Source organism: Ornithorhynchus anatinus, chromosome 16, assembly GCF_004115215.2.
Source record: "Ornithorhynchus anatinus isolate Pmale09 chromosome 16, mOrnAna1.pri.v4, whole genome shotgun sequence".
In the NCBI taxonomy this organism is placed as follows: Eukaryota; Metazoa; Chordata; class Mammalia; order Monotremata; family Ornithorhynchidae; genus Ornithorhynchus; species Ornithorhynchus anatinus.
Genome location: NC_041743.1, coordinates 9,020,782 through 9,045,699, shown reverse-complemented (window position 1 = coordinate 9,045,699; position 24,918 = coordinate 9,020,782). Strand labels below are relative to the sequence as shown.

General features: G+C 45.1%; 1 protein-coding gene across 3 annotated transcripts in view; it reads right to left on the bottom strand.

Annotated features, from left to right (window-relative positions):
• FAM163A (family with sequence similarity 163 member A) overlaps window positions 1–24,918 on the bottom strand; it is a 39,753-nt gene that overhangs the window by 10,433 nt on the left and 4,402 nt on the right. Inside the window, exon 1 of one of the 3 annotated variants that reach the window (XM_039914295.1) lies at window positions 19,348–19,483. The exons of the other annotated variants lie outside the window; for them this stretch is intronic. The gene's annotated coding sequence lies outside the window, so the exon portion shown is untranslated. Of the gene's footprint in view, window positions 1–19,347; window positions 19,484–24,918 lie in introns of those variants that run through there. 3 annotated transcript variants of the gene reach the window in all.

The following is a 24,918-nucleotide window of genomic DNA, read 5'->3' as shown; positions in this document are numbered from 1 at the left end:
GCTGTTAAGGGAAGGTGACAATAAGGTGTAGAGGGAAGGGACAACAGCTTCCAGATCCTCTAGGGGGGCACAGTAAGGGGCCCAGCCGGCAGGAGAGAAACTTGTCTCTCTCTTCTATCTCACCTTAGGGACCTTCAGAGGAGCAGCATAGCTTAGTGAAAAGAGCACGGGCTTGGGAGTCTGAGGTTGTGGGTTCTAATCCCGGCTCCACCACTAGTCAGCTGTGTGACTTTGGGCAAGTCACTTAACTTCTCTGTGCCTCAGTTACCTCATCTGTAAAATGGGGATTAAGATTGGGAGCCCCACGTAGGACAATCTGTTTATCTTGCATCTACCCTAGCACTTAGAACAGTGCTTGGCATATAGTAAGCACTTAATAAATACCACTATTATTATCATTATTAAGTAAGAGCCCTGGCATCCACATAAAGGTGAAAATCAATGCAGTCCCTCAGGCAGATCAGGGATTTGGACTGCCTTGTCTGTAAAAAAAAAAAACCCACTCCCCTCCCCACATGGTATTTAGGGCTCAGCTTCCCATGTGCAGTCAATATTCAACTGTAAAATGGCTGACTGAAGATGTCACTGAGCACAATGTCATACAGAGTTGAACCTCGTGGCTCTGATGAAGGGACAAACACATCTCTGTTTCTACTCCAGAGACCGCAAGCCAGACGTGGCTTCAGTTCAGAAGATAAGCATTCATTTGTCCTTGAAGAGGAACCAAGACTTCCCCAGAGGCTTGAGGGGCCCCAAGAGGTCAGCCTGGGATTGGAGCAATCCCCATGGGCTGGCCCTTCCCCTCTAGGATGGCTCTACAAATGGCTCAGGTTCTGGGGTTTTCAGCCAGAGACACGTTGAGAATCAGTGTGCCTGACTGGATATGTACCAGGCCACTGGTCATGCCAAATGGCTCAGCAATTTTGGTTCGTCAGGACATAAAGAACAATCCTCTGGGGCTCCTCTGGCATGCATCCAGCCTTGCATTTAAACCTCCCTTGGAGAGGATAGGCTCAGAAGAACATGTAGAGCGCATCTCAAACCTGTTCATGTCATCCTGTTTGATATTTAGAGGCTGGGCAGAGACCAATTTTGTTTCAGAATTGTTCTTAGTGGAAAGAACATGGGCTTGGAAGTCAGAGGACATGGGTTCTAATCCTTGCTCCACCACTTGTCTGCTATGTGATCTTGAACAGGTTAACTTCTCTGTGCCTGTAACCTTATCTGTATAATGGGGATTTAAAGTGTGAGCCCCACGTGGGACAACCCGAATAACATGTATCTATCCTAGCGCTTAGAAGAGTGCTTGGCACAGAGAGCTTAACAAATACCATAAAATAGTATTATTATTATTCTTGATGTCCTTTTTAGAAATAATTGCAACAATGACGGCTATTCAATACCCCAGATGAGACAGCAGCTAAACACATCAAGGGAGGGACAGAGGGACTTGAAAGGAGATGCTGGCGCTGCTCACCTTGATGCACTGACATCTGCCCCTAAATAGGGAGTCAGGAGTCAACAGAGAACAGTGGGTTCCTCAATTTACCAGTCAAATTAGTGTTATTTCCAAATCCCCTTCAAGATGTACATCGCCCTAGATCCCGCTAGAGATGAGACCTCTGGAACCTACTGGCCTGATGGCTCAAGCAATCGAGGGAAGAGGTATAGGAAGGACTGCAACCTGGACAAGGCAGCTGGGGAAAATGATGGGGCAACAAGGTAATCTGGACTCATTTTGGGTTCACAGAAGACAGAAAAAGGTGGTAGAAGATGAGGATTCTCAGATTCTGTGCAGGCACATGAGCTAGAAGAAACAAATTGCTCCTTGGCAAGCAGCACAAGGTCAGTCTGCCAGCTCCCAGCTGCACTTTTTCCAGCTCACACATCCTCCCTAATTACTGAGTGCTAAATGGTAGAAAATTAGATACAACCCTCCAGACCACGTCACCCCAAGCTCCTTCATTCTCGTGCTGATGGACACCCCCCCCCCCAACCCAGCTCACCCACTGAAAGCCCCCCTCTCACTCTCTGATGCATTCGCTAATTCAATGAGACGTCTGTCTGTTAAATTAAACCCTCTGCTGCCTCTACCAGAGTCATCTAACAGGCCTAATTGGAAAATCAGCTTCAGCCACTGTCTTTTCAAAATAGATTATATCTACCCACAGTGGGGACCTGGACTAGGCCCATCAGTGCTTACTGCACTTAGAAGGGGGTGATGTTGTCTCAGCATTCACTCATGGGGTCACTTTTCTGACAGTTACAAAGGAATGGCCCTGGGAGAGAGGCTCCACCAATCAAGGTAACTGGAACTGGCAGCTGAAACAGGAAGAACTCATCCTTTCCTTTTGGCCATGAGTCTCTTGAGTCTCTGAGTGTAGTTATCCAGTTATTCCAGGATACAAAAGTTGGTAGTTTTTGCAGCATGACTCACAATAAAAAGGCCCCATTCAGATTTTCAATGTTCAGTTGTGGGCCACAAACTTAAAGAGTAAACTGCACTGCAGTTTAGTCACCACACAAATTGTTTCAGCTTATTCAAACTGACTTACCCTAGTAAGCATTTGCGTTCTCTGCTTCAGAGTGTTAATGATTTGCATTTAAAAAAAAACAAGTGGGGTCTCTATCTTTCCAGAACATCACTGAGGAACAGCTCCTGGGAAGTCGGATAACACACCACCAACTCTTTGCATACATGATCTGATACTGATATGAATTCAGGTCTTTGTAAGCTACTGCATTCCTCTCTCCAGTTTCATATCCTCCCCCAGTCTTCATTTATTCATTCAATTGTATTTATTAAGTGCTTATTGGGGGCAGAGCACTGTACTAAGCACTTGGAAAGTACAATTCAGCAATAAAAAGAGATAATCCCTGATCACACCAGATTTACAGTCTAGAAGGGGAGAGACAGACATCAAAACAAGTAAACAGGCATCAATACAAATAGAGTTATAGATATATACACATCAAAACAAGTAAACAGGCATCAATATAAACAGAATTATAGATATGTGCATACATTCACAAGTGGGATGGGGGGAGGGAGGTAGAGCAAAGGGAGCGAGTTGGGGAGATGCAGCGGGGGGGAGTTGAGGAAAAGGGAGGCTTAGTTTGGGAGGGCGTCTCCGAGGAGTGAGCCTTCAGTAGGGCTATGAAGGGGAGGAAGAGCGATTGGCGGATTCGAGGAGGGAGGGCATTCCAGGCTAGTGGTAGGATGTGGGCCAGGGGTCTACAGCAGGACAGGTGAAAATGAGGCACAGAGAGAGGGTAAGCAACAGAGGAGTGGAGTGTGCGGCCTGTGATGTAGAAGGAGAGAAGGGAGGTGAGGTAAGATGGGGGAAAGTGATGGAGAGCTTTGAAGCCAATAGTGTGGAGTTTTTGCTTCTTTGCTCACTTGAGGGAGTACATTTCCCACTGAAATTAACAAGCAATGGGAGAATTTCACATGGTATCTATTGTTATTCTTCAGCAGAGCTATCAAAGTTTTGAAAGAGGGTGAAGCCTAAGTCTCTTTATCCCCTTTACACAGAAAAGGATCCAGCCATATAGAGCACTATACAGCAATTACAGTGACCTTGCCTATCACAGAGCTGGAATTGGGCCTGTGGGCTCTTCAGAGCAGATGGGGTAATTACTGAATGTGCTTTAGTTTGTGCGGCTAGATTTTTTTGCTTAGCTATTAGTTCAGAGAAAGAAAAACCTGAAATATTTGAGGTGGGCACCAAAACCCAAGAAAACATATATGCAAAGTATTTCCTACATTTTAAATTATAAAATGATGCATCCATTGCAGAAAATACCCCCACACCTTTGCTTCTGACATTGGAGAAATGTGGTCCTGACTTCTGCCTGCCAGTGCAATTTTCTCTTGAATTGCTCCCTGCCATGACGGCTGTCACACCCACTGACTGCTTCCACGTTCAAGGGACACAGGAGTGGACAAAACAGAAAGCCTTGAAGAGGTCAAATATGTGCCACGACCAGTCTTCTATGTATCTTTTTAGGGGAAACCTATACAATTGCAGGATAAAAGGACTAAGGCTATCTCACTCAATATGGCATATGGCTGCTGTAACCTTAATCTAAATTAAAATATTAAAATAAATTAAAATTGATCTACATCAACAGATACCATGGATTGTTTGATTGACTGAGAACAGTACAGCAAAGTCAATGGGAGCAGAAAAACAGTAAAATACATTTCAGGGTAATGCACTTGGCCTTTCATTTCCAGAAAAAAAAAAGATAATGCTTTAGGGAACATTTCTGCCTTTCATTTAGCTGAAACACAATCTTCCCTACAAGGGCTCCAGCACCAGGATTTCCAGACTGTATATCATCAGTGCTAAGGGCTTGACTGGATTTTTGCTTTTTAAGGAAGCATGTGTCTCCTTTTGCAAATATCTTGCAATTTTGATGAACTTCTAAATTAATTTGGAGACCAATCCTCTACACAGAGAAAGAATAATGATGACCCAGCTTGGCATTTGGGTGTGGACCAGTAATGCGGGGGTGTATTCCTGAAAACCTTATATAATGGTAAAATCAGATTAAAGTGACCATTGGGAAATAATGGGTTGGGAAAATCAGGTTATAGTGACCACTGGGAAATAATAGGTTGGGGGTAAATGGACTGAAGATACCATGATGTCTAATGTACAAATTCTTATGTCATTGTTATGTCCACTTCTAGTAGAATGTTTTACACCCTTGCCTCTTTCCTCTTCTCCCACTCTCTTCAGCATCGCCCTGATTTACTACCTTTGTTCTTTCCCCCTGCCAACCCCACGGCACTTATGTACATATGTATTGTACATATACATAGAGAAGCAGTGTGGCTCAGTGGAAAGAGCCTGGGCTTTAGAGTCAGAGCTCATGAGTTCGAATCCCAGCTCTGCCACCTGTCAGCTGTGTGACTGTGGGCAAGTCACTTAACTTCTCTGTGCCTCAGTTACCTCATCTGTAAAATGAGGAAGAAGACTGTGAGCCCCACGTGGGACAACCTGATTCCCCTGTGTCTACCCCAGCGCTTAGAACAGTGCTCTGCACATAGTAAGCGCTTAACAAATACCAACATTATTATTATTATTATGTACATTTGTATTGATGTCTGTCTCCCTCCTAGAACTGTAAGCTTGCAGTGGGCAGGGAATGTGTCTCTTTATTGCTGGATTGTACTTTCCCAAACATTTAGTACAGGGTTCTGGACACAGTAAGTGCTCAAGAAATATGACTGAATGAATAAAATGGGAATAATATAAGAGCACTCCCACTTAAGTGGTGAATCCTGTGTAGACAGGATTAAGTCTAAACTGATAATCTAGCATCCATTCTACTGCTTGGCTCTTAATGAGTACCATTATTAATTAAGGTGGAGGGAAACAACAAAGAGAGAGTTTAGTAGTAATATATTTAAGTTATTACTGTGTGCAGAGCATTGTATTAAGTGCTGGGTGAGTTACACAGGAGGAACTTAAACATAATCCCTGAGAATATAATACCATACTAAAACCAATGGTCTTACTTAACCCTGTCTCCTATGTCCCTTAATAACATTAAAGAATGCTTGAAGGAACTGTATGGAAGTTGCCTTTCTTGACAAATGGTTAAGGCTGAACCATTTTTCCTTCTAATTATGTATCTTGGGCTTATTTTCCTTCTCCAGCTTCTAACATCACCAACTTTTCACTCATATGCCACTATGGGCCACTTCTCCATGCACTGTTATATCTATAACAAGTGTTTTTAGAAGGCAAGTTGGGAAAGGAAAGGAGAAGAAACTAAGAGAAAAGAATATTAATAAGTGATGGATGGTCTGTGGGGAATATTCTAGAAACAAAGAGGAAAGTTCTGAGCTGGCTAGGAAGCAGCCATGTGCAGAGATCTGATATGACAGCTCTAAGTATGTACTACACCCTCTAGACACAGCGTGAATTAAAAGTGCATGGATTTTTTCAGGAGGAATTGGCAGTGGAGGGGGAGGATTGAATTACACGAGTGGTGAATGAAACATTAACGGGTCTGTAGAAGGTGAGAATATCTGGAGGGGTTATAGACTCTATCATTGTGGCCACAAGTCTTTGGTGAAGCCAAATGCTCAGTGCTAACTGAATACATGTAGTTGTTGAAGTGTTATTGATTTTGCTGAATTTACCATATTATTCTTTTTCTACCTCATTGTCCTCCCACCTTCCTTCCTTTTAGACTGTGAGTCCCCTATGGGTTAAGAACTCAATCAATAACCTTGTGTTTCTCTTCAGCACTTAATGCTTCACCCACTGTAAGCACTAAACTTCTAAGCCGCTACTACCAACCACAGTTGGATCTTTGAGATATAGTGAAGTTTAAGCTCCTTGAGAGCAGGGGGTGATATGTTTTATTTCTATTGCATTCTCCTGAGCACTCTGCATAACGTTCTGCAAGCACTACTCAATACATATTGATGATGGGTTGATCTGGTCCCACCACTAAAATTGTCACACGAACCACACCTGACATCAGCCCCTTGACCTGATTACCAGAGCCTCTTAAGGCTTTTCCATTCCTTACTCTGTTGCTCATTTCCCTCCAAATGACCTCCCGGAGGCCAGGAAAGCAGGTCAGGGTTTGTGAGCATCTCTAAACATCAGCTACCAATCAGACCGACTCTTTGAGCCAAGCAGGAATCCTTTTTACACAAACACTCCAAAGGTATTTATTGAATGCCTATTTAGTGCAGACCACTGTACTAAGCACTTGAGAAAGTATGACAGAAGTGAAATGCCTGATCCCTGCCCAGAAGGAGTTTATCATCTGATCGATCTCATGCTGTTTTGGGCTTTGGCAATGAAGCCTAAGGGTTATGGACAGGTATCTCCAAATCCTCTTTCTGGTTAAAGTTTTAAAACTTTCTCTCTCCAAACTTCAGTTTCCCCAGATTATCAAATAGTAATAGTCATTCTGACCCGTTTCATCCCCACAGAGCTGTCATGTGGAAGAATGAAATTATTCCTGTTTAGCCCTCAGGCCTCCTTGGAGGAAGGAGAAAAATCAAAACACAATAAAAAATATTGTGACTAACCAAGGTCATACTGGCCCCCCTGGGTTGAGCCACCAGATTTATCTTCTATAATGTTCCTAACTGGTTCTCTGAATCCTGCTTCTCCTGAATCCTTGGGAAAGTTCGTTGATCAGTTGAGGTTTCCATTTAGCCCATGAACCGTGAAAATTTCCAAAATAAAATAAATAGGCTCTCTTTTGAAATCATTTTAACAAATGACAGTCTAACAAACAAGTCCCCAAACTCATTTAGAATGGGCTGGTGGCCAAGAGCCTCAAGCAGTGGTATAGCAAAGATTAAAGATCAAAAACAAGCAATTAAGTTACCCTAGGTCCTACCAGTGGATTAAACTGTATTCTCTTTTGGGTCCCGGAGCATTTCTGAGGCCTGGACAGAGCACCTCATCCCTCTGTGCTTTGGTTTTGGTGGTGCCGACTTCAAAGTTCTACACCTGCATTTTGTCTCCAAACAGGAATCATTTAAATAGCCACAATACACCAAAACTGTCCCTACCCGTCAGCGTGCAGCACTGGGGAGGAGGCTGTTCTGCCCTCATACACGTATATTGCGACGCTTTCAGCACATGATAACTGGAGAACCCCAGGAAAGCACCCCTGCACCAGCACTGGTCAGACACTCTTATTCCCAGTTTGGGTGGCTGATGCCACACCAGTGTCAACTGCCAAGTGCTTTCTCATTTAGAAAATGGGGGAAGGGAACTGGAGGAAGGGCAGGGAATGTGTCTGTTTATTGTTGTATTGTACTCTCTCAAGCGCTTAGTACAGTGCTCTGCATGCAACAAGCACTCAATAAATATGACTGAGTGAATGAATGAATGAAACGGACTTGGCTCGGCACCCAGAACAAAGGCCTCTGTGACGAAGACCCCTAGGCGGGGATGGGAAGGATCAGAGATGTTGGGAGGAAGCAAGGCCTGGACACATATTACTGTCATGTGGGGACTGGATTTCTCACTGTTCAGTTTCAGCTATAAAATGAGATTTACCACAACCTCCACGACAGTGAGTGTTAAGCGACTTGGAAATGACTCACAATATTTCAGTTAATTTTTAATTATCCGTGTTCATGGAGAGGCACCTTGGCAATTGTTTGAATGTCCTCAGGGATAGCTTCATCCCTGTCCCCAAGCAAGCTGGGATCTTGTTGGCTCCCCCTCTAGACTAAGATCCCCGTCTAGACTGTAAGGGCAGGGAACATGTCTACTGACTTTGCTGTATTGTTCTGTACATAATAAGCGCTTAATAATACCAATGATGATAATGATATCAGCTCTGTTGTACTGTACTCTCCCAAATTCTCAGTATAGTGCTTCGTGGTATAACTGTGGCATTGTTAAGCATTTACAATGCGCCAAGCACTGTACTAAGTGCTGGGGTGGATATAAGTGAATTAGGTTGGACACAGTCCCTTTTCCATATGGGGCTCACAGTCTCAATCCCCATTTTACAGATGAGATAATTGAGGCATAGATAAATTAAGTGACTTGCCCAAGATCACACAGCAGACACATGGTGGAGCTGGGATTAGAAGCCATGACCTCCTGATTCCCAGCCCCATATTTTTGATGGTATTTGTTAATTTCTTACTAAGTGCCAGACACAGTTCTAAGTGCTGGGGTAAATACGGATGATCAGGTTGGATATAGACCATGTCTCCCACATGGGGCTCACAGCATTAATCTCCATTTTACAGATGAGGTAACTAAGGCACAGAGAAGTGAAGTGACTTCCCCAAAGTCACACAGCTGACAAGTGGCTATGTCCTTCTGACTTCCAGGTCCATGCTCTGTCCACTAGGAGTGGAGCCACTGGAACCCAGGAAAGAGGAAAATCTCAACTCTGGTTGCCAGATGCGGATTCAAAACTAACTACCTCCTTTGCGCTACAGCAGGGCACTGTTCAATCTCCATAGCTTCCGACCCTTCCCCTCCTAGCCCCTATTCCTTTCTACCCCAAATGGGTCCTAGCTAGTACTGAGTTAGAACAATCAATCAACAGTATCTATTGAGTACCTACACTGGGGAAGGTACAGCAGAGTTAGTAGACACAATCCCTGTTCTCAAGGAGCATACAATCTAGTAAGGAAGACAGACTCTAAAATAAATTACAGATAGGGGAATCAACTGAGTATAATGATATAAAATGCTACGGGGAGAAGTAGGGAAATATGTACCAAAGTCTTAGGGGTTATGGACTCATGACCTCAAGTGCAAAGATGATTCAGTAGGGAGGGAAGTAGGATGAGGACATGAGAGATAAGTCAGGGAAGGATTCCTGTAAAAGATATGATTTTTGAAGGGCTTGAAGATGGGAATAGTGGTTTGTTAGAAGTGAAGGGGGAGGGAGTTCCAGGCAGGAGGAAGGATATAGGCAAGGGTTCAACAGCAATGGATATGGGCAAGGCACAGTGAGTGGGTAAGATGGAGATAGCTGTTCTTTCCTCTCTTTTCTTTTCCTCCCATATTTATTCTGTTCCTTTCTCTTATCCCCCTCCAGCTAGGCCAAATCATTTCGGGAATTCTGCCTGTTGAAAAGTCCTCTGAACCGTCCCTGGGTCTCATCAGAAAAGAGATGCTCTGCAAGTTTAATAAATAAACAGACAGACAGCAAGGCTACCAGCTGTCATAGTAACGAGGCTTTATGCTTTCCTGGCTCCTGGCAGCCTCAGGATCTGAAAGCACTTAATGAATTAGTGTGGATCACAGTGACTCTCGAGAATATTTTTGCTGCCTCCCCAACTGTAGTCAAAGCAACAAGCTAGAGGCTTTGAGTCTTCTTGATGTCACTTGCAGTAATATTGCCAAGTCAGTGCCCCACCTATGTTAAAGAGGTCTTCTTGGAGACCAAGGGCCATGGGCCCTACCTTCCAAGAACCCTGGATATATGCTGCTTGTTCACTCTAGAAAGAAGGCTGCTTAGATGGAGAAAAAGGATGGTTGCTGATAAAAATGACTGGGGCTTTACTTTGGAATTTCTGTCCATCTGACTGACTTAATATCTTGGAGAAATCAATCAATCATTTCTTGAGAATTTACTGCATGCAGAGCACTGTACTAAGCACTTGGGAGAGTACAAAATAATATAACACAGTTAATAGACACATTCCCTGCCCACAATGAGAACTCAGATAATAGTTGCTGGTTTCAATCCCAAGACAATCCAATCCTGAGAGAGAAAAATGACAGAAAGATAGAGAAAGAGAGATGCTAAGCAGAAGTATTAGACTCCTCATTTTACAGCAGAGGCCCAGAGATCCAAGAAGGAATTAGAACCCAATCTTCAACTTCTCAACTGCTGTAACCACTCAACCTACCCCTGGAGTTCCTGAGAGTTTTCTTTTTTTTTAAATCTTGGCTCTTTATTTTGTTCCCTGGCTTTTCCTACCATAACGTTGGGACCAGTGTTCCTGAATAGGTAGTTTGGCCACCTTTCAATGGTTCTTGCAAGTTCCACAGATTAATTTCTCTTCATACATAGAGTCAGTCCTTGATGTGGCCACCATTTTATGGGCTCACTGGTAGGTTCTCTCAGTAGGCACACACACTCACTGTTCTCATAAGTTTTCCTGGATGTCCTAAATGGTTATGGAGGGCAAAAAAGAAGTAAGTTCTGGAGAGGGGAGTTTACCAGATAAAAGGTCTGAGGCTTCCAATGGACTAACTCTGTCAGCTGAGAACTCTAAAATAAGTTGCTTTCTCACTCTCAAATGAGAAATGAAGTAGGCATCTCTTTTAACATAAATCTCCAGGGTCCTGAGCTGTTCACCTCTTTCAGCCCATTTATAGGTCACGCTCACATGAATTCCCTGTCTTTTCTGACCACTTGTTTACAATGACCTCAGCTCTGGAATCTTTTCTGTGTCTACTAAGTCAAGCAGTTCTGGGGCAATCTCTGTTGATCTTCAACTGAGAGCCAGACCCCATCAGGCTTAAGGATGCCACAAATGACTCAGCTCAGATCTCCAGTAAGCAATGACCATCATGGGATGGCAGAGGTGGTATGGCCTAGAGAATTGGCAGCCCAGCTCCCTGGGGGAAGAAGCAGGACTGAAAGGGGCAAGGGGAGCTTGGCATGGCAGGCTCAAAGGGACAGGGCAGCAGAATGCTGATAGAAGTAGTAATTTGGGGCCCCTATCTTCCCAGGGGCATTCCCTTCTCAAAGATAGTAATGAAAGGAGGCCCTAAAGGTAGCAAGATCCTGAATCTGACCCTGCCGCCTCATATTTACTCCCCATCTCTTGGCAGAGGGGTTAAAAGGAACCATGAGAGCTTCTCTTAGCCAAGACCATCTGTGTCACTTGCCTCGGTGCCAGGCACTAAAACCTAAAGTGGGGGTGAGGAGGACGGAAGGGGAAGGTGGGCTATGACGGAAGACCAGACTAAGATCCTGCACCATCATGGCACTATTTCTCTGAGCTGGGATCAGAGGCAGAGAAATGAACCCATGGCTGGGATGAAAGGAGAGGGATCTGGAAATTTTGCTTCATTATTACATCATTAAAACTCTACTTTCCAGTTAGAGCAGTCTCTTCGCCCTCAGATTATAGTAGAAAAGCTTTCACTGTTTTTTCGAGGAGTCTGGAAAATACACTGACTTCCCACAAGTAAACATTTGGGGAAATGATCTGAATTGTGCCAAATTCTGAAATTCAAATAAATCTCTTTTGTGCGGCAGGCAGGTGTAAGACCAATGTGGTCCCTGTGTACTAGTTCTCATAGAAAAAAAGTTACTTAGAGCCGCATCCTCTTCCAATTCAGCTCTCTACACACATTAAACACTTTTCTACTGATCATCATCATAACTATACCTACAGTTTAGGCAAAGATAATACACCCAATCTGGCTCAGGCTGACATTATGCCTATCTCTGAGGAGCTCAAAGCACTTTACAGACCAATCAAATTGTTCTCCACATAGCCTGATGGGGAGAGGGAAGGGAAGGCTCAAAAATAATGGCCAAGAACAGAGTGCTGCTGGCAACAATAAAATTGTGTTCTGCAACTGAAGTGGAGACTTGAGAATAGAAGAGGAACAGAATCACAGCCAACTAATGACCACTTGCTGCCCTAGTCCACACACACATTGCTGGATCAAGACTGGGCAATCTTTCACCCAGTGCTCCCTTCCACAGTGACCCGGGCTTCTGGCTTTTTTCCGGGAGGAAGCCAGCTTGGGTATTGCCAGGTTTGTCCAGGAGAACCGAGATAGACACCTAGCACCGTGCTAAATGGAAATGGGATTACACTGACAGTGACCCCCCAGGTTGTCTAACTTGTCAAAAGGGCATGTGAATCTGCTCTGCTCCTGCTAACCATGGCAATCTTCAAATCTGCCTAAGTTCCCAGTCGCCTCTGAGTAGTGGGACAGCTATTAGAATTATTATCCCCATTTTGTTGATGGATAACCTGAAGGAGAATGGGAAAAGAAGTGACTTTCCCAAGCTCCCACAAGCCTAGATCCCAAAACAAGTACTGATCTTTCAATCACAATCCTGAGGTCCTACTCTCAGCCCACTCTCCTTTCTGACACAACCCCTCTCAGGAAACCAGAATTCTCTCTCATGAGAGCCTGCCCCTTTAGCCCCCATACTTATAACCTGGTATTAGTAGTCTAAAACTCAGAAGAGAGACCAATATTTCTGAAAGTCCCTACAACTGATCTGAAGCCAGAATTCTGTCAATGCCTTCCTCCACATGGTTATTCTAAGAGGCAGCAGTTTCCTAGATAAACCTTTTGATAATCTTGTCTGAATCTCTGGAGACATATCCACAGGAAGGCCCCATCCTTTAATTACTGATTGACTGGATTAGGTTAGTCAGAGGAGACCTATTCGTGATCTCTAGAATAAACTATATCACTTCCTTTTTTCACCTTGGACCCATGCCCTTTAGTGAAATTAAATCCCCTAATAGGATTGTCCAGGGCTAAGAAAATCACATAAAAATCCCTCAGCAGTTAGAAGAGGAAGAGCATCCAAGTTCTTAAAGACAAAAGTAATTAGTGTTTCAGAAGCAGTCAGAGAGGACCCGATGGAACTAAGTGATCAGATTTTTGTCAGATTTCCAAGGCTAAGGATATTGGCTGAATATACCCAACCCCCCAACCCCTTCTGTTTTCTTAAAGAAACAGTGGGAAGTTTAGTGGCTGTAGGCCAGCGATCTATGTGCAAGAACCCACGGGATGTGGAAGGTAGGAATTAGAGCTTTGGGAGGGTGGAGGACTTGGGGGAGGAAAAGGAAGGCCAAATGTCAGATACGATTTTGGGATGTCTGCGGTGGCGACACTCTTAAACAGGGTGTAGTTACAAGATAATCAGGTCGGACAATGTCCCCCTTTCACATGGGGCTCACAGTCTAAAAAGGAGGGAGAAGAGATACTGAATCCCCATTTTACAGATGGGGAAACACAGAGGAGTTGAGTAACTTGCCCAAAGCCACACAGCAGGCAAGTGGTGGAGCTTGGCCCTCATAGAAGGCAATTAGAAGCTAGGTCCTCTGATTCCCAGGCCCTTGCTTTTTCCACTAGGCTGCTCGGAGGTTCACCCTGAATATCAGACTTTTGTGGCCTCACTTGCACAGAAAAGTAGCTTTATACAAAATTCCCTTATAAAAAAGTTTTCTGTCCCAGCAAACCAGGATGTAGTATAGTACAACTAGAACCTTTATAAAGGGAGCTTCCATAACGAAACCCCCCTCTAATGAACCTCTTCATAGAGGTTGTCATAAATCAATATTTTCTTTTCAACTGTGGGGTTGAGAGAGCAGAGTAGCCAGGTGCAGCTATATTAAGAGATACTTACAACGTTAGATGTACTTTGAGTCTATATAAATTCCCAACTTGGGAATTCCATTTCTAGAAAAATAGAGTTGGCTCAGCTCTTAAAATAAACTTTTATGAGGTTCACACACCCCCAAACTAAAAAGACAAAAACATCCTTAACTTTCAGCCAGACCAACGTAGTATTTAAAGTGTGCAGAACAGTTAGATGTCCTGGCTGTAAAGTCACCAGACCCTAATCACACTCTGCAAACTCAGCAATTCAATCCTGTTATTGAAATGTTTCTCCCCCCTAAACTCTACACTAGGGTGGTGATTCTTTTCCAGTATTGCCAAGTAGATGGCTGAGACAGCTGACTGTCTATTGTGTGTGGAGCCCTGAACTAAGCACTTGAGAGAGGATAAAAGAGTTGGTAGACATAATCTGTTGCCGAATTGTACTTGCCAAGCACTTAGTACAGTGCTCTGCACAAAGTAAGCGCTCAATAAATACGACTGAATGAATAAATGAATGAACATAATCCCTGCCTTCGAGGAGCTCTCAGTCTAGTTGAGTGCATAGAACTAAAATAACTTACTGGTAGGAAGAAGAAGGAAAGTGGTTATGTGAAACATAGAAGGCAATTTCCCTTATTTAGCCAAAAGTTTCAGATGGGGATAAAGTTAAGCCTTTTCTTTTTAAAAGTGAACAGAGTCAGAGGTGAGTCTTAGCAGGCGAGCTGTGTGGGAGGATAAAGGTTTACAGGGAAATGACCTTACCTCTTTGGCTGATTTTACCTAACAGTAAATGGGCTTGAAACCCAAACACACATGTTGCCTGCCTATACCTTCACTCGTCCTCTGATGCATATTCAAAGCTTCAGTGAAAACACACTTACAACCATGCTATGTCATACAATCGCCCTCTTGCCTGGAAATGCCTGCATAAACACACAAGAGAGTAAAATCCAGGTTGGCCTGAAATCCAGCTGCTGTTCCAACAACAAAGCCTGGAACGGACTGTCAAAAGGTAAACCGGGAACTTGGGCCCCGTAGCAAAGATTTCAGCTCAAAGAAAAAGCTACAAAGCAAAAAGTCCACAAGTTGTTGTGGTTTTGAACAAGTCCTTGAAAAAGCCCTTGACGTCAGTTCATGGTTGAAAATTGGAAAGCCAGAGAATGGAGAGGAACAATTTTACCCTAGTGTCATAATGGAGAGTGGGTGGCATCCATGGCTAAATGGTTCGGTTTCGGAGTCTCAGTTTAGACCTGAAGCAGGGTGGCTCCATTGCAAGCCATTCATTCATTCATTCATTCAATCCTATTTACTGAATGCTTACTGTGTGCAGAGCACTGTACCAGCACTTGGGAAGTACAATTCAAGCACAAGTACAACCCAGTGTACGTTAGTCTTCATACAGACCAAGTTCCACAAGTGGAGGGAAAGTTTGTGAAGACTCATGGGCATCCCAGAAGAGGTAGCAAGGGGAGCAAAATGCCATGGACACTGCTTTTCTGCTTTCCTTTGAAGTTAAGACCCTTCTTATTTCGCCTTGAGTCTGCAAGCGGCAATCTTCCTCATTAGCTCGGGTTTCAGCTTAACTCGGGTTTCAGCTTTCCAGCTTAATGATTTGGTAAGCTTACATCCTCTCTCCAAAATTACCCCCAAACCACCCAGCCCCCTGGGCATTTTTCATAAAGTGCAGCCTAGGGAGCAGATCAGATATAGACCAGCCTTGTGCATGCTGCACAGTACAGTGTTGAACTGAGCTGAGGGATGGGGGGAAGAGAGACTTCGTAAAGGGGGACGGAATATTCCATCTTGGGAGATATAGAATCAATGCCTTTGGGGCCCTTGGCGAGAGGGAAAGCGCACCTCCCCCACTAGAATCTCCTCAAGGAAAATGTAAGCCAAGCTCTGGTTACGGTGGTGGCGGCAGCAGCAGCAGCCCCTCATCTGTTGCCTGGAGATGTTCACTTCCAGGCTAATCTGCGTGGTCTGGACAAAGCAACTCTCATCCCTAATTACGGACAGGCAAGCCAGAGGCAAAACAGAGATCCCTGAGCAAAACAAAAATACAGCAGACTACCATTCTCCTCATCTTCGAACCCTCAATAAAATCACATCTCCTCCATGAGGCCTTCCCCAACTAAGTCCTCATTTCCCCTCTCTCTTCTGCTTCGCCTATGCACTTCGATCTGCATCCTTTAAGCACTTGATACCTACACCCCGCCCTCAGCCCCACAGCAACCGTAATTTATTTTAATGTCTATCTCCCCCTTTAGACTGTAAGCCCCTTGTGGGCAGGGAATATGTTTACCACCTCTATTGTACTCTCTCAAGTACAGAGCACAGTGCTCTGCATACAGTGAGCACTCAAATACCACTGGATTGATTGATTTGGTTTTGATTAATTCAACAGGCAAACTTCCTTCTCCATTTGCTGGGGTATTTGACATTAATTTCTAATTCTGCAGAACTTCTCATGGCAACACCCCCATGATTTTCACATCGGATCCTCTGGCCACAGATCTAAGAACATCTTACCACTTTGAAACTCCATGACTCCATTCCCACCTTGCCCTCTCCTCTAGGAGAAAGGAAGGAGGCTGATGCAGAAACTGTGATTCAGATGGGCAAAGACACTACTAATCTGAGGCAGAGCAGGGACAGTGTACTTTCTGCACACAAGAGCCACCCATCCTCTCCACTAACCATCATTTCACAAACCTCTCCTCAAATAGGCTTTTCTGGACTTGCATCTGTACCCTTTAGCCACTTAATATTCACTCCACCCTCAGCCCCACAGCACTTACGTATATATCTGTAATTTATTTATATTAATGTCTGTCTTCCATTATAAACTGTTTGTTCTTATAGGCAGGGAACATGTCTACTAACTCTGTTATATTGTACTTTACCAAGGGTTTAGTACAGGCAACTGTACACAGTAAGTGCTCAATAAATACCATTGATGGATCAGTTCTGGCACAGACTCCTCCAGAGTTTAAAAGTAAACCATTCTTTCCAAGGACAGCAACTTGGAACATTTCTTATTCTCACCCAACAACAAGCTATGACAGAGATCTCTCTCCCCGGTTTCTTCCTCTTCCCCCTACTCCCCAAGAAAACACTAAAGGGCTCTTTGTGAACGTAGGATAATTCCCACCTTGTTCCTGGAAGACTTTACACCCGCCTTCCACAAGAGTCTGCCCTCCCTTAAACACCAGCGGTAAATCTGCAGTGTATGAAGGACCTCATTACCCCTATCTGGACTTGACCTCCTGAGGTTGTTCACTTCCCACTACTCTGGTACTCACCCCCTTCCCGCTCCAATCTACCTGCAAGTGATACTCCTCAACTGGGCAGGCCAAAGGGCCAGGGGCCGCTTCGGCAGGACTCACCACCTTACCAGTTTTCGTCACCCCCTCGGCAGAGATAACTCGGTCCAGCTGGCTAAGCGGGGGTGTGGGATGTGGGTTCCCCTCAAATGAGGACTAATGATCAATGGCCGGTTAGGCTTGAGGGCAGTTAGGAGAGGAGAGGAGGAATCGCTGGGGAAGGCCTTCCCTGAAGGCCTCTCTGGCGCCTCAGGGAGACCGACATATTGGGCAGGGGTCTGGAAGCATGAGGCCGGAGACCCGCGCCATCCGGAATGAGGGGACGGAGAGGTGGCGGCGGGAGGCCGGGAGGCTCACTGCCCAAACACAGCTTTGGCTCTTCCCTCCGGCAGCTGCTGCCCTCCTCCTCCTCCTCCTTCCTCGCTTCATGCGGAGCAACTGCCCTCCTGGCCCTGGGGTCCTCTTGGGTTCCTTCCCGCCTTGACGGCCCGGCCGGGGGTGACGTGGGGAAGGAGGCCTTACCGTGCCAGCGTTGACTTCTTGGAGCCGCCGCCATGGTCTTCCTCTTGGCCTCCCCTACCCCTCCGCCCCAACTGGCTCAGCCAAGGGCGGCGAGGGCCCGGGACGGCTGGGCCCGAGGGAGGAAAGAGGAAGGAAGAGAGGGGCAGGGGAGGGGGCAGGCGGCTCTCGAATGGGGTGAACGAAGGGAAGGGGCTCGGTCAAAGGCGGCGGCCCCGCCGAGTGAAGCCTCCGCTTCCCTAGTGCGGATTCCCGGAACCTCCCCGGGCCTCCCAGGCACGGGGACTGGGGAGGGAGAGAGGCAGAGGCAGACAGAGAGGCGGCATGGCCTGGTGGTTAGAGGCCGGGCCTGGAAGTCAGAAGGACCTCGTTTCTAATCCCACTTGTCCGCGGCGTGACCTTGGGCAGGTCACTTCACTTCCTCTGCACTTCAGTTACCTCATCTGCAAAATGGGGATTAAGACTCTGAACCCAATGTGAGACGTGAACTGGGTCCAACCGGAATACCTTGTACAAACTCCAGCATCTAGTGCAGTCCCGGGCACATAAGAAGCTCTCAGAAAATAGAGAGGCCTCACCCCCCGCGCCCTTTTGTTCTGGGAAAGTTTAGGGAAATGAAAATCGAATTACGGCTCCACCCCGCTGTCGGGTCCTGAGACGCCCAATCAGTCAACCAATCGTATTTATTGAGCGCTTGCTGTGTGCAGAGCACTGCACTAAGCACTTGGGAGAGTACAATATATTAGAGTTGGAAGACATGTTCTGCCCACAGTGAGTTTACAGTTTAGGGTGTGAGGTGGATATTAATAGGAATAAATAAATTACGGATATGTACATAAGTGCTGTGGGGCTGCAGGTGGGGTGGTGTGAATAAAGGGTAGAAATCCAAGTGCAAGGGTGACCCAGGAGGGGGTGGGAGAAGAGGAAATGAGGTTTTCCGTCGGGGAAGGATGGAAGAAGGAGCACGGGCCTGGAGCCAGCCGGGCACACACTCCAACACTCACTTGCCGGTTGGTTCCATTAAACTTGGGTCCCTCGTAGGCCTCTCTGCACCTGAGCTGTAAAGTCTGGGCGGCGGGGAGGGGACGGGCAAAGGGAAGGCTTGCTGCCCCGGGGCAGAAGGAAAGGGAAGGGAAGAGAAGGGAGCGACAGCTTTAGGGGCAGAAATGGCCCTGCTAGCTGAATGGGAAGGAAAATCTGCTCAACCCGCGTCCTCGCTGCTCCTCCACCCCACCCCATTCTATCCTTCCTCTCCCAGGGAGAAAGGGATCTTCATCAGAGACCTGGGAGCTGTTTCGAGGAAGTGGGGCATCTTTGTAATTCAACTGGGAGTTGACATGCTCAGATCAATGAAACGGGCGGTTGTCGAGGTCTCTCTCTCTCTCTCTCCTTCTCCCCGCCCCATTCCCCCTTATCCCCAGGCTAACCACCGAGCGGGAGTAGGCTCGTGAAGCTGTTAGGAGAAATCTGGAAGTAGTTAACCCAGCTGACGCTGTCCATGGTGTGAAATTGTCCCCAAGCCCCAACTCCTCAGCCACTGTCCCTCTCCCTCGACTCCGGCTTCGGTTCAGTAAGCTAGAACCACGAGAGAGCGCACAGGGTGAAGGAAGGGGGGGTGGGGGACAAGGGGAAAGGCGCAGGGGCTCAGACGTCCAGTGACCCTTTACCTTGACAGAAAGCACCGGTCTGGCTGGGAGAGGGTAGAGAAGAGAGGAGATGTAGCACCGTCCGCAGCTCGGACTCGAATGAACTTCCCTTCCCTTTCTTCCCGGGGCCTCCGGCTGAGATCTTCTTCGCTCTTTGCTCTCAAAGTGCCTTTCTGAATGCCAAGGTGAAAGCCAGACTATCGCTTCGGGTGCACGGTGGGCAGGCGGAGCCTGGAAGCAGCTGAGCTCCGTGATTGGAGCTGGCCAAAGCCCCGGCGAATTCCCCAATGAATGAAATGCAGGTTCGGGGAGGGCCAAGGAAAGAGGGAAAAAGAGAGAGGGGAGGAGGTGGGAGGGAGAGGCGAGTGGGGCAAAAAAGTACAAGTTGGAGTGCTTACAATGAGATGACTCCAGATGATATATTTCCTTTGCAGAAGAGATCTAATCATCCGAAGACCATGGATATGGTGCTGGAGGCAACAACTCAGCAACTTACATTCACCTTCTTTAGGGGACAGGTACCCAATCCCTTCACTTTAAAACCAGGAGATTCGGCAAGCATGCATTATGATACAACTGCCTCTGAGGACCCAGCAGTATGGCTACTCAAAAAACGTGGGGCTTCTCCTTTCACTCATATTTATTAATTCATTCAATTGTATTTATTGAACGCTGTGTGCAGAGCTCTGTACTAAGAACTTGGAAAGTACTACTCATTGGTAAAGAGAGACAATCCCTGCCCACACCGGGCTTATAGGCTAGAAGCAGGGGAGACTGACATCAAAGGTATATTTTCTTCATTTCCCCATCACATTCTTAAGTGGAATGAAAGGACGCCAAGTCTTTTGGTTCCCAGCCATTCCATTTCTGCGATTTGGCCTGGTCATCAGAGAAATACCAGGAGATTCCCACATAGTAGCAATAGTATTTCTTTAGCTATTTATTATTTCGTTCTGCTGTATCTGTTCCCACACCACACCCTTACAGTGGGAGGCAAAAGGAGTTGGCACCGTCTGAAACATTTGATGGGGTGGATAGTTGGAAAGAGGAGGAAGGTGGAAATCACAAGAGATCTATTTTCTTGAAGTATTTTAAAGTTTCTGCTCAATGATAAAAACCCCTTTTTAACTCTCTTCTTAAATTTCCCCTGAATTCTTTAGTTTGTCTTGGGAGGCAACCCATGGGTGAAACTTTTTAGCTCAAATGTTGAAGCTTATGTAGTCATGGCTTTAGTGAGGGTAAATGAATTTTTAGCAAGATGCTCAAGGTAAATACAGTGGAATAAAAAAATACTCCCCCTTTTCAGTTTAGCTTCCTGGAAAATGGGGAAAACCCTCAACTCCAAGCATAAACATAAGTTTAAGCCTTAAGAGTATCTTCCAACTCTAACAATCAACAGGTTCACCCTTATATGGATCCTAAATTCCGTTTAGCAGCTTGTTCTAATAACAACAACAATAATACTGTGGTATTTGTTAAGCACTTACTTTGTGCCAGGCACTGTACTAAGCGCTGGAGTGGATACAAGCAAATCGGGTTGGACACAGTCCCTGTCCCACAGGGGGCTCACAGTCTCAATTCTCATTTTACAGATAAGGTGACTGAGGTACAGAGAAGTAAAGTGACTTGTCTAAGGTCACACAGCAAATGGAAGTTAGGATTAGAACCCATGACTTTCTGACTCCCAGGCCCGTGTTCTATCCACTCCACCATGCTGCATCTCTTCTGGTGTTTAACTATACTATCAAAAGGATCATTATATTTGAAATACCTAAGTTTCTCTTCCCAAGACTTTCCTCAGGGATCCTTCGAAATTCCTGTTGTGTAAGAAGGGGAGAAGTGATGTAAACAGTGGAAAAGTCCATAAAGAAACTGATGCCAATAGTACAAAAAAAACCCCATTAGTAATAAAAATGGTGGTATTTGTTAGGGGCTTACTATGTACCAAGCACTGTACCAAGTGCTGGAATAGGTAGGTACAAGATCATCAAGTTGGATGGACACAGTCCTTGTCTCACACAGGGATCTCACTCTGATGGGGAGGGAGAACAGGTATTTAATTCCCATTTTACAGTTGAGGAAATAGAGCCATAGAAAACTGAAGTGACTTGCCCAGGGTCACACTGCAGAAACTGGCAGAGCTGGAATTAGAACTCAGGTCCTCTGATTCCTATGCTGCTTCTCTAAAACATAAATAATTGCCTATCAGGTCCTTATTTTAGTTGCCATTTCTGTAGTTTTTCTAGGTGTAGTAGAGAGAAGAGCTGACTAAGAATGACAACACTTTCACCTGGAAAGGCAGAGAAAAAGGGCAGATTTTAGATACACTGAAGAGGAAGTAGCAAGAGTAGTGCTTAGGTAGCCCTGGGTTAACAGAAGGAGAATGAGAAGAAGCTGAGTTAATTCCATTATTGAGACCTTCATAGACCTTCAGCCTCTTACAGACAGGCAGAGTGAAATCCCCAACTATGACAAGGAAAGGAAATAAGAGTAAATTTTGTGGAAAAGATCAGGATTTTGGCTTTGCCATTTTGAAAGGGGAATTGATGCTGTACCTCCAGGTTCTCTCAACCACATGCTTTATGGATTTGACCCCTTGACATATGATCCCTTACAATGATTTCAGCGAAAGCAGATCAGGAGTAAGAAGAAGAAGAAGAAGAAGAAGAAGTAAAGGCATTTTCTTTCCGCAGTAACAAACATCAATCTCACTCAAGATAACCCCATTTCCCATTTTTGTTAAATGCCAAGACATAGAAATAGTCTTTCAGTAAAAAGGGTATAATCAGGAAGGGAAGTAATCTGTCAGCTTTTGGAAGTTATTTTTTACTCTCCACACATTATTTTCCACTGCTGTCTTCAAAAGAGAAGATGAGTATCAAATAATAATTGTGGTATTTATTAAGCTCTTATTATGTATCAGGCACTGTACTAAGCGCTGGGGTGGATACAAGCAAATCGGGTTGGACAACAGTCCCTATCCCATGTGGGGCTCACACTCGCAATCAAATCATTCCAGCAAGTTCCTAAATTCCTCTTAGAAATCAATAGCAAATTACTGAACACCTACTGTAAGCAGAACACTTAATCAATTAGTCAATGTTATTTGAATGCTTACTGTGTGTCAAGCATTGTACTAAATGCTTGCGAGAGTACAAGACAACAGTTGATAGACACGTTCCCTGCCCATAATGAGCTTAGCCTACAGGTGCAGAGAAACATTAATATAAATAAGTTAGATATGTATATGTGCTGTGAAGTTGAGGGTGGGGTGAATATAAAGCGCTCTAAGGGTAGAATCCAGTTGAATTAGTAGTTACGAATACTGCCTTCAAAGAACTTATAGTTAAATGCTACTTTAGCCTTCCCAAAACTCTTTCTTTTTCCTCCCTCCCACTCACTAGTTTTGAACAGTGAACTAAGGCTTTTGACATGGTATCTATTCTGAGCAGAAACAATCTAGGACATGCATTTTATCTTGTTTTCTTCTAAAAGGTTTAGTGGGAAAGGCAAAGTGGCTGACTTCTTTTTAAAATTGGGCAGATTCACTTATTTTCAATTTAGTGCTTTTGGGGAAAGGGTTATTTCTTTAAAAGGATGCTGTCAAGGGGAAGAGATTGAATTTTAAAAATTGTCTTCAGATGCTTCTGCGGCTATTTCCTCCTCCTCCCAGAACCCTAAATGTCTTTAATAAGATCTGTCAAGCCCCTTCTCTGTCCAGGGACAGGTCCTTGGTATTCTGCTGACTTCTGGGGACAAAAATCTGTTTTTTTCTAGTAGTTTCCAGATGACATAACGGTAATTACCAACTGCAAATTATGAAGGACAACCAACCCTTTAACCATATCTACTGCTAGACTAATATTGCCCTCCCCCTTTCCCTTTTAAAGAGGGCTCTTTCTCAGAGACTCAGTGCACCAGCACCCACCTACCGTCCTGTCAATACCTGGCCAGAGCAGGGCCCACCCTGGGGGCAACCCCAGGAAGTGGAATGATCTAGCAGAAAGAGCATGGCCTGGGAGCCAGAGGACCTGGGGTCTAATCTTGGCTCCCCCACTTGCCTGTGGTGTGATCTTGGGCAAGACAATTTCCCTGTGCCTCAGCTTCCTCAATTGCAAAATGGGGATTCAATACCTGCTCTCCCTTCTACTTTGAATGTGAACATCAAGTGGGATAGGGATTGTATCTGGCCTGATTAACCTGTGTCCACCCCAACACTTAGAATGGTGCTTGACACATAGTAAGTGAATAACAAATACCATTTAAAAAAACAGAACCTTGGACTGGGAGCAAAGAGACATCTGATTGAGGTTGGAAACCACCTGAGAGTACCTTCTTCTGTATGGCAGCCAATAGAGGCCACTCACGTCTCCATACCATTCACTGGATGTGACTGAAAATCATTCTAAGTGTCTTGAAGGTGAGTGTCTAGGTTATAGTTGAAGCAACTTCATGTACCAGTGTGAATGTCGTGGAGGAGACAGACAGGGGAATCAGGGAGTTAGTGTCCAAGCCAAGGAAACCAGTACAATTAATAAAATAGACACAGCTGCAGATCTGTGGTGAGAACAGATGTGACATGCATTTTTCATTGGGTCTTCAGTTTACTTGAGAGAAGAGGGGCAGATTCCTGAACAAGGCCTTCAGCAGGGAGCTGTTTACCTTTTAAGAGACCCAAGAGTGCAGCCATGTTGCTACGTACACAGAGAGGCAAGGAATCATATTCTTGATCCTGTTTGGAATGAGTCCCTAGGTCCGCTACAAAAGAGGAAGAAAGGCCAGGAAGAGAAGGAAGGAGCAGGTGTGGAGAGATAAAATGGGCTTAGTTCTGCTCCATTCTACTTTTCTGAACTATGACACCACTTCTTACTTCTCTAACACCTGCCTCCAAAAGCTCAGCACTTGTCCCAGAAACAGCATAATCCACAGTACTGATTCAGGAGGGACGGAATGGACCCAGTTTGCTGCCCTTTTTTACTGATGGAGAAACTGAAAGGGTAAGTAACTTGCTGGGACCATGTAAAAATCCTCAGTGGAATATAGTAGAGAACTATAGACTGTGAGCCCGTCACTGGGCAGGGATTGTCTCTATCTGTTGCCGAATTGTACATTCCAAGCACTTAGTACAGTGCTCTGCACATAGTAAGCGCTCAATACTACTGTATGAACTCTGACCTCCTTACTCTCTCAACCAATATGTCACACTGCCTCTTCCTTCACAAAAAGTATGTTTATCTAGAAAATCCCATACATTTATGGTAACAGAGCGAAGGGAGGTTCTTCCTCAGTCTTAAATTGAAGTAGAGGAAGATAGAAAGGGGAGAGGTTGAAGTCACAGCAACACTTAGGCACCAATCATATTTACTGAGTGCTTACTGTATTCAGAGCACTGTACTAAGGGCTTGGGAGAGTACATTCTAATAGAGTTGATAGACACTTTCCCTGCCCGCCAATGAGCTCACAATCTAGCAGGAGATACAGGGATGGTCTCGAGGGATGGAAAGCAGATGAGCTTAGTGGAAGAAACCAGGTTCATTATTTCCCAAATTTATCTTCTTTCATTGGAAGGTGATTCCATCATACAGTGAGCAA